The sequence below is a fragment of the Geotrypetes seraphini genome, chromosome 2 (assembly GCF_902459505.1).
Source record: "Geotrypetes seraphini chromosome 2, aGeoSer1.1, whole genome shotgun sequence".
Classification (NCBI taxonomy): Eukaryota; Metazoa; Chordata; class Amphibia; order Gymnophiona; family Dermophiidae; genus Geotrypetes; species Geotrypetes seraphini.
Window position 1 is genome coordinate 163,269,070 of NC_047085.1, and position 10,949 is coordinate 163,280,018.

General features: G+C 38.4%; 1 pseudogene; it reads left to right on the forward strand.

The window, feature by feature from the left end:
• Window positions 1–1,840: 1,840 nt before the first annotated feature.
• LOC117354839 lies at window positions 1,841–2,121 on the forward strand (annotated as a pseudogene).
• Window positions 2,122–10,949: the final 8,828 nt, after the last annotated feature.

The following is a 10,949-nucleotide window of genomic DNA, read 5'->3' on the forward strand; positions in this document are numbered from 1 at the left end:
ATTGAGTCTTTATTCAAAACAAATAGTACCAACAAGGATCCCTGTTTTGGCATGTAGTGAACAGCTTCCTCAAGGGGACACTTGGCTGGTGGACACGGAGTCCAAAATGCACTGCTGTTTTCTTACAAAGTGCGTTTTGGACTCCATGTCCACCAGCCAAGTCTCCCCTGAGGAAGGTGTTTACTACACGCCAAAACAGGGATCCTTGTTGGGACTATTTGTTTTGAATAAAGATTTGATCACTGGTTGAGAGGACGCCTCCTTTGTTGTTTGTTTGCCTATATCCTAAGGCAAGGTGTTCTTCTGTTTGCTTAATAATATTGTGCATTCTGAGGGCAATGCATAACAGGTTTTCCAAGTAGAAAGTTGCCTTTCTTATAAAGGTCTCTAGGGGTGGGGCGGGGCTTGCCTTCAAAACAAGATGGACGAGTGATTTTGCAGCTCTTCCTTCCACTGCACCATTCAGCTAACTTGACAGCACAAAAGGACAAATTTTTGCTGCAAAAGTAAATAATTTTCATAATAGACTCTCCTGCAACAAATATGGCTACTGGAAAACAGTCCAGGTTAGAAACAGCATTTGCTGTGGGGGGCACAGTGAAACAGGTGAAGCCGGTCCCACCAACCCCCTCTAAAGTGCCTCTCCAGAAGGATATTTCATAAATGATGGAACTAAAATCAATTAAGGAACTGCTTCAAGACAACACAACCAAATGAAATATTGTACAGGAAGAAGTTCATACTTTATCACAGAAAATGAAGATATGTGAAACTAAGACAGATCTATTAGAACATTGGATGTCTGAGGTGGAAAACTGTTTGAATAAATTTCAAACTGATCACAAAGAAGTGGCTTGTATTAAAAAAGAGCTATAGGACACTAATAATAGAAGCAGGAGGAACAATATCAGGATACTAGGGCTCCTATAAGGAGTGGAGGGTACAAACTCTATTTCTTTTTTAGATTTTTTACCAAAATTGCTCTCTCTTAACTTGAAGTATCCATTAGAAATAGAGAGAGCACATAGAATTCCATCATGAGCTTCTAACGGGCAAAACGGTCCCAGGCCCATGATATGTAGGATACTTCATTTTTGGCAGGCTCTGAACATTTTATCTATGGCCAAACAATCTAAATTGCTGAACTGGCAAGAAAATAAAATTCATATTTTACCTGATATTGCCAAGGTGAAAGCCAGCCGGAGGAAGAAGTTTTTACTTCTCAGACCTCATTTGAGGCAGTTGTGAGTTAAATATGGGTTAAATATGATTATGAAAATAACATTCAATAATAAAACTACCCATTATGAGGAGCCAGCTAAACTTGAGGAGTTTATTAGCCAACACCTGGATCAAATGACTTAGGAGTGCAATAAGGATTGATCGATTTATGTATACAGTATCTACATATATTTTTATTTTCTCTCAAGGAAGGTAATATAAACTTTTCTAAAGTGGAATGATTTTTTGATTTTTTAATTTTATTTTTCTCTTTCATTGAATTTTCATTGAATTGTATTTTTGTGGAAATTTTACTATGTTTTCAGTTGGCCAGTGGACAATGAGATAGTAGGAATAGGGCGGGACTTCAATGTTTCCTGCAGTCACAAAATGAGGAAGTTTGTTATAACAACGGTAGAAGTACTGAACTTTTACTGTTAGCTCTGCTGCTTGTTTTAAGGTTTCAAAACTAGGCTTCTGTTGACTGACTATGCTAGAACCTGCAGCTGGGAACCATGAGGGATCAACCTGAAGCCTTTCCGGTTGCAGAGAGTGGTGCAGAGTGGCTCATGAACTGACACACCTGTGCATAGCATAGTTTGGTAGAGACAGGCAGTTAATGGTGGCGAAGCAGTAAATCAAAATGGCTACCAAGAAGCCCAGCAAAAATAACACGCAGTGGGGCAATGGGCCAAGACTGCAAGGAATGCACAGGAGGAGAAGTCTTTGGATGGTCCATGGTTTTTGGTGATCTTCATCTTTCTAGTCTGTGGATCTGATGTTTTTCAAAATGTTCAGTGTATTGGAGTGGGCATGTGGGGATGCTGTCTTGGAGAATCATCATTCCATTCTCCAGTGGGGAAGACATGGACTTGGACTCCCTCTCATACCAGAATTTGATATATGAATTGGTTTACTACAGATTTTGTTTTACCTGCTTGTTTCAAAATATCTTCCTTCATATCAGTCATTCTATGTTTCCTCATTAACGACACTTCAAGTTTTCTTGCTTGTGTCTTAGTGACTTGAGAAGTACCCTATGCAAGCGGAAATAAAGATTGAGGGTCTGCATGTGGGGTTTGCAGTTTTGATTCTCTACAGAAGTTTGTTGCTCTCAAGCATGCTATAGGAGAAGATCCGTGCTTGCTGGATACCAGGATCTATATTATGGCTGGGAATATTAAAGCTTTAGTACTACCATTATTCTATTATTTCTGTTGATATTTATACCTGCTTGCATTATACATACATTTTCCAAGTTACTTTGGGATAGGTTTCTGTTGGGTGTTTAATTGTACTTAACATGCCACATATGATATGCTTCAGGTGTAAAGTGATGTAAGTGCTAGTAGGGGCACGTTCAATATTTTTTTCTGCAATTTCCACTGAGTGTATTTAGCTCTTTTTCAGGTACTATGAGTGTGAAGACACTTATTGAGATGGATTTAGATTATTTCAAAGATGATATGATTACTAGAGAATGAATTTGCCCTTCTTACTGGTTAATTTTCATCTGGTTATTGCTTATGATTATAAAACTTTTCATGATGGTTTAAATATTTGTTCTATTAATTATTTTATTATCATTATTAAATAAATATTGTAGTTCTTATGAATTAAATATATATGATAATTTGGATGGGAGAGATTCTTAAGGGTTTTAGGTCTGGGGGTTTGTTTTAATTATTAGGTCTAAATTAATTATTTGTTTTTATAGAGAAGTTAGCTCAGAACAAGATATGAAATATAATGTATACTGTATAATGTTTAACTGAATACAGATGAGGTATAACCTGTTTTAATAATTTATTGTATGTTAAACTTTTAGGGGGTTTAAATTTGACTTTATTAATATTAATTGATATGGGGAGAGTTAATTTGTTGATGAATTTATGGTGCTTAGGGGAAGAATGTAATTACTGGTCTATTTGTTTGCATACAAGCTTTAGTGTTATATGCTGGGATGGTTTAGGGGAGGGAGTGGGGGAATTTTAGATTAGGGTCTTGGATGTGTGTAAAAATACTAATTTTAAACTGGGATAAATGGAAATTAGGGGTCCATTTTTCAACTTGTAATATCAAATAAAATGATTTTAAAATTATATTCCTTGAATGTCAATGGACTCAATCATCCCATCAAGAGGAAAAAGGTACTTAATTTTCTGAAGCATCAACAAGCAGACATTTCATTCAAGAAAACCATTTATCAGCAACTAGCTGATAACCCGGCGTTGCTCGGATATTTATTTATCACAAAATGTCCAACCCCCTACATGTCCCACCCCCTATGTCCCACATGTCCCACCCCCCATGTTACCCCCCACATGTCCCATATACCCCACCCCCATGTCCCAACCCCCTACCCTCCACATGTCCCAAAGGAATGTCCCTCTCTATGGGGCTGAACTTAGACTTAGGCATCGGGAGTGTCGGTATTCATCTCTGCGAGCCCGAAAACTATGGGTTGGACATTAATATCTGTCGCTTTTGATAATTTTAACATATCACCCCCTTCCCACCCCTACAGTATTTTACCCCGTCCCACCTGCACAATATTTTTCCCCAGATAGCAAGTCATATGTGTACCAAGTTTGGTTGAAATCTCTCCATGCGTTTCAGAGTTATGCTGAGTATTCATGTGTGAGCCCGAAAACACTATGGGGTAGATACTAAAATCTGTCATTTTCAATCATTTTTACATATCCCCCCTTCCCACCCCCAAAGTGTTTGTCCTCAGATAGTAAGTAATGTGTATGTCAAGTTTGGTTGAAATCTGTCCATGCATTGAAGAGTTATGCTGGAACATATATACATACACACACACACATATATTCAAATTATAATGTGAAATATTTGACAAAATGAATACAATACAACTAACGCAAAACTTGATTATAAACAACAATTTTAGTTTCACCTCCAGGAGCAAGAACATATAAATTCTTGGGTGAACCCACCCTTGAGCAAGCAACATAGAGTTGTGGGCCGCGAGACCCCAAGAACATATCACCCCAGGTAGTGAGGGATCTGCATACCAAGTTTCGTTCAAATCGGTCAAGACGTTTGTGAATTACTGTGAGAATGGCAGCTTTTTACATTTTTTCCATTGACATGAATGGGTGAAATCTGATTTTGTTTGTAGCTCCGCCCACGTGTGCAGGTGGGCCGCGAGACCCCCAGAACATATCACCCCAGGAAGTGAGGGATCTGCATACCAAGTTTCGTCCAAATTGGTCACAGTGAGAATGGCAGCTTTTTACATTTTTTCCATTGACATGAATGGGTGAAATCTGATTTTCTGTTTGTAGCTCCGTCCACGTGTGCAGGAGGGCCACGAGACCCCCAGAACATATCACCCCAGGTAGTGAGGGATCTGCATACCAAGTTTCGTCCAAATTGGTCACAGTGAGAATGGCAGCTTTTTACATTTTTTCCATTGACATGAATGGGTGAAATCTGATTTTCTGTTTGTAGCTCCGCCCACGTGTGCAGGAGGGCCGCGAGACCCCCAGAACATATCACCCCAGGTAGTGAGGGATCTGCATACCAAGTTTCGTTCAAATCGGTCAAGCCGTTTGTGAATTACTGTGAGAATGGCAGCTTTTTACATTTTTTCCATTGACATGAATGGGTGAAATCCGATTTTCTGTTTGTAGCTCCGCCCACGTGTGCAGGTGGGCCGCGAGACCCCCAGAACATATCACCCCAGGTAGTGAGGGATCAGCATACCAAGTTTCGTTCAAATCGGTCAAGCCGTTTTTTAATTACTGTGAGAATGGCAGCTTTTTACATTTTTTCCATTGACATGAATGGGTGAAATCTGATGTTCTGTTTGTAGCTCCGCCCACATGTGCAGGTGGGCCACGAGACCCCCAGAACATATCACCCCAGGTAGTTGGAATTACTGTGAGAATGGCAGTTTTTTACATTTTTTCCATTGACATGAATGGGTGAAATCTGATTTTCTGTTTGTAGCTCCGCCCATGTGTGCAGGTGGGCTGCGAGACCCCCAGAACATATCACCCCAGGTAGTGAGGGATCAGCATACCAAGTTTAGTTCAAATCGGTCCCACAGCTTTTTACATTTTTCCCATTGACTTGAATGGGTGAAATCTGAAGTTCTGTTTGTAGCTCCGCCCACGTGTGCAGTTGGGCCGCGAGACCCCCCAGAACATATCATCCCGCGTAGTGAGGGATCCGCATACCAAGTTTCGTTCAAATCGGGCAAGCCGGTTTTGCGGAGGCAGTTTTTACATTTTTTCCATTGACATGAATGGGTGAAATCTGATTTTATGTTTGTAGCTCCGCCCACATGTGCAGGTGGGCCGTGAGACCCCCAGAACATATCACCCCAGGTAGTGAGGGATCGGCATACCAAGTTTCGTTCAAATCGGGCAAGCCGTTTTTGCGTTGGCAGCTCTTTACATTTTTTCCATTGACATGAATGGGTGAAATCCGATTATCTGTTTGTAGCTCCGCCCACGTGTGCAGGTGGGCCGCGAGACCCCCAGAACATATCATCCCGGGTAGTGAGGGATCTGCATACCAAGTTTCGTTCAAATCGGTCAAGCCGTTTTTGCGTGATCGCGGCACATACATACATACATCCGATTTTATATATATAGATTGAGGTGGCCAAATTAGAAGGGGGTTGGATAAAACATTGCTTTTTTTGCACCAGCAATAGGGAAAAAAGCAGGTGTGGCAATCCTGATTAATAAGAAGATCTCTTCTAAATTTGATAACTTTCAGGCTGATCTAATGAGTAGATGGCTCTATGTTAATATGACTTCAGGAAAAGATACCCTGACGCTTCTTAATATTTATACACCTAACACTAATCAGGCCGATTTCTTTTTTAAAAAACTCCAACAAATAATTCTGTCACTGGCTATGACTAATTTAATCGTAGCTGGAGACTTCAATGGTGTCATGGATCCAATAATGGATAAACAACCGAGTAGACAATTAAAATCATTATGTCTGGATAATTTTATACATACATGTGGATTAAAGGATATATAGTGGATTTTTCATGTTAATGCTCGAGAATTTTCATTTTGTTCCAAAGTTCATATATCATTTTCAAGAATAGACTATATTTTTGTTTCAGATCATTTAATTCAGCGGGTTACAAAAGCCAACATAGATCTAATTATTTTGTCAGATCATGCTGGAATTTGGATAGAATATCAGTTCACTGAAGAAGATTCTAATAGACCTGTTTGGAGGTTCAATAATACACTGCTTGCAGACTCAAACTTTCTTGAGGAAATTCAAATAAAAATGAATGAGTATTTTCAACTCAACACTTCAGAGGAAATCTCTTTGGAAACTCTAAGGAAATGCGTTTAAGGCAACTATACGAGAGCAGATCATTTCATATTTGGCGCATGGTAGGAAATTACTTAGATTAGAGTTTTCCAGTTTGGGACAAATTATTTCTGGTTTAGAATCACAATTGGCTTTAAAAAGGGAACAAGATACCTTGAATGCCATGTTGCAGGATAAATATAAATATAACGAGATTTGCTCACAATTGGCTAAGAAAGATTTATTTTGTCAGCAAGCGGTGTATTACAGGAACTCGAATAAAGAGGGAATAGTATTGGCTTATAATCTTAAAGCAAAAAAAAAAAAAAAAAAGAAGGGTAAAGATTGTGGCTATTAAAGATGAAAAAGGTAAAATTTATATCCACATTGCGGATGTTTTAAATCAATTTCTGGATTATTATAAAGCCTTATATTCTTCTGAGCTATATTCAAATAAAGAGAATGAAGGAAGATAATTTTTCAATTTAATTAATGGGCCAAAAATTCTAGAGCATATAAAAGAAAAACTTGAGGCACCTATAGCATTTACAGAACTCCAGTCAGCACTGAAGTCTCCCACAGCTGGATCCGCTCCGGGCAGTGATGGATTCACAGTGGAGTTTTTCAAATTTTTTCAAACTATACTGTTACCTCATCTTTCACAACTGACGAAGGGTCAGATATTAAGTACTATGGCAAAAGCTTTAACAATAGTTTTGCCAAAGCCAAAGAAGGATCCTATATTGGTTTCAGACTACAGGCCTATTTCTTTAATTAATGTGGATGGAAAAATTATTGGCTCTGAGGTTAGCTAAGGCTCTCCCTTATATGATTGGAATGCACAAAATGGACTTTGTTGCTCAAAGACATTCTGCAAATAACACCAGATTGGCATTTCATATGCTAAATTTAAAAACAATGGATGATCCGGCCTTCTCTGTCTCTTTGGATGCAGTGAAGGCCTTTGATCGTGTTGAATGGACTTTTATATACCAAGCAATGGATTGGTTTGGAATAGGATCCGGATTTATTTAAATGATTCAAACTTTGTATAGTTTCCCTTCTGCCAGATTATATATTAATAATACATTCTCAGAGCGTTTTTGCCTGAAGAGGGAAATTAGACAAGGATGTCCCTTATCTCCTTTGCTTTTTTATATTGTTTTGGAACCCTTGATGTTGGCTATACATCAGGCAAAGGAGATACATGGAATTCCATATGCAGATCAAGATTATGAAGTCTCGGCCTATGCAGATGATATTTTGCTTCATTTGAAAAATCCTGAATCAACCATCCCTCATTTACTGTTGGACTCCTAAAAAGAAGAGGCATCTGCATCGGAACCCTTGTTATAATAAGAATGCCTAACAATTACCATCAAAACTGATTAGTCTTTTGAGCTACCTCTATATGACTTTAAAAAGAATTACCTTTAGCTCTGTGAGTAAAAAAACAGCTTCCTTCTTCCCAAAATCATAGGTTCTACATATTCATTTAACTTGCATATCCATTTTGCTGGCACCAAAGTTTCAAACAGCATGGGGTTTTTTTCAGCCAACACACCTGGAACCAATTTTTATCATCATTAATTCTCAGACCTGCTAATGACCCTGTGGAATGGAGAGAGTTGTGGCACATATCAGAAGGACAAAAAGTTAAAGGAGAATCACCATAAGCAATAACACAGAATGGAAGTCCAAAAGAAGAAATCAGTTCTGCCTGAGCTTTTATCTAATAAAGATACCTAAGTAGCTAGCAATATATCATTCTCACCTGGATTTGGTATCTGAGCTGCTAGCAAGGAGTTCCTTGCATAGGTGCAGCATGGTTACCTGGAAAGATGAGAAAGGTTAGAAAGACATCAAAATTGCAAATTACTATAGCTGCTAATGGTCCTGTGAAATGGAGAGAGTTGTGGCATGAAAAGGTTAAAAGATAATCAAGAAAAAGTAAAGTCTCAGAAATCAGCATAAGCAATAACACAGAATAGGAGTCCTAAAAGAGAAAACACTGCTCTGATGGACTTTCTTATACTAAGCATGCCTAATTAGTGTCTGATGTCATAGGCATCATAAGTACTTCCCAACAGAAAACTTTTAAATCTGATTGGGCGTGCTTTGGGTGTGGCTTGTGCAAACACCTGTACTGATTTTAATCATTTCATTCACTTCTCAAAGCTTTGACAAGAAGCCATTTCTCATCTGCTTAGTCTGTAGAGGCTCTGTTATCAAATTATAAATGAAGTTCCCTCTATAGCTGCTTTTATGTTCCATGTCAGGGGTTCAAGTCTTGAGTGCGGTTAGCAAATATTTGATATTCATTTTTCTACCAAAAAACCTTCAAACTCTTTAGCCATTTCTTTGCTTAAACATATTTAAGTTGATCTTTAAAATGATCTGCAGCAATTCTCAGATGCCTAAAGCAGCTGTTCTCTCTCATCCTAAACCCCCTCCCCCCACCTCAACACACACTCCTCAGGCATGAAACCAGCTAAGCTGAATTTGCCAACAGTAATAATAATTTATTTATTTATAATAATAATAATAATGTATTTCTTGTAGTCCGCTATACCAAAAGATTGAAGCGGTTCACAACAAAGGATAACATACAACCAATATTTAAAATGCAAGATAAACAAGTGGTATCTAATACAAGATAAAAACAATCAATAAAAAGGATACATTAGGTAAAATCAATAAAAGTTAAGCCAATGGCTCAATTAGAAAGTAAAAGCTGTTAAGAATCATAATATATTTGATAATAACATGACTAAGAGGAAAACATATCAAACAGGCATGTTTTTAGTGATTTTTTAAAGTCAAGATAGGAAGTAGCCTCAAGTATTAATGTCTCTAGGATACATCTAAAAAACATGTACCTTCCTTTAATACCTGTCCAAGCCCTCTGAAGTTTTAGTAAACTCTTATACCTCAGATATTGCATAAAAAGAAATCCATTCCTACTACAATGGCTTGTAGCTGAGAGCAGATGAATGTATCTGAAGCACCTGTGCCTGCAAACTGCAGAATACTGATGAAAAACAGCAAAGTCCACCACTCATGAGAGCTGTTAGGATGCTGTTAAAATGAATGAAGGTGAGGGTTGGATTTGAACTAGAGAGGATAGACAAGATGCAACAAAGCACTTTAACTTGGTGAGCCACAAATGACTTCTTTCAGTTAGTGGAGAGGTTTCTTACCATGTGAGATTAGGATGCCCTAGCCATGGCTAGATCTAAATAAATGTGCCTGAAAATTGCACAATGCTGTTGAAAACAGCAAAGTCCACTATATATACACTCCTATGAGAGCTTAGGAAGCTGTTAAAATGAGTGAAGATGAGGGTGGGACTTCAACTGGTGAGCTTGAGAAGATGGACAAGGTGCAACAAGGCATATTATCCTGGTGAGCCAGAAATGTTTTCTTCATGGTGATTGTGATATGATAGCTAATCAGATGATACATAGGCTGGTCAGTAAGCTATGATATGACAGGGGAGTCAGAGAAACTGGAGTGAAGGGTGGTGTAGCTCAAAGTGTTAAAATCCTGTGCTGATCTTGCAGAGGTTGTGAGTTCAACTCCCAGCCTGTCTTTTATTTGTGCCATTCTACCTTGCAGGTGCACCTTGATGATCTCACAATGAGGTTAGTTTTGTGCAGCAGAACAGATCCATTTTGCAATGAGGGAAAATGCATGCTTTGCATTGCTCTGAATGCTACTGCTTGTCTACACAAGTTTGTTTTTAGAGTGATTTTGGACCTAGCATCCACCTGTCAAGTGTCCCCTGAGGAAGGTGTCTTATAAACTCCAAAACTGGGATCCTTGTTGGGGCAGTTTTGAAAATGAACATGTTTGGTACTTGATTTTTGTCTATGTTCTGCAAAACATCCAAACTTGGATTTAGATGTCATATCAAAAATGGCTCTCATGGGCAACTAAGCTATTGTAAGCAGCTAACTTGAGGTTTACTTCTCTTCAAGGAGTCTGACCTCTAGAAGTAGTACCACCAGACTACCACTGGTTGTCAGCACTATTTTGGATTTGTGCACCATCCTGAGTTGCAGTGGAGGAGAATAACTGCTTCCTGTGACCTGGTCTACAAGTGCTGCTCCATGTAAGTCCCAATTGGGGAGGGGGTGTGGATGGGCTATGGGAGGTAGGGTGCTTAGGTTCAAACGTTTAGTAAAAGGGCAGATAGTATAGGTAGGTGATATAGTTTTTTATTTGCTGTCATTTTCTCTGTTTCTATATAAAGGGATGGGATTTGATATATCACCTTTCTGGATTTGATATACCACTTTTCAAAGCAGATTACATATTATCTATATGTACTTATTTTTTTATTTTTTTTAATATTCTTTATTCATTTTTAAGTTTACATTAAGTGTTACATATATTCAATCACATTAACAATA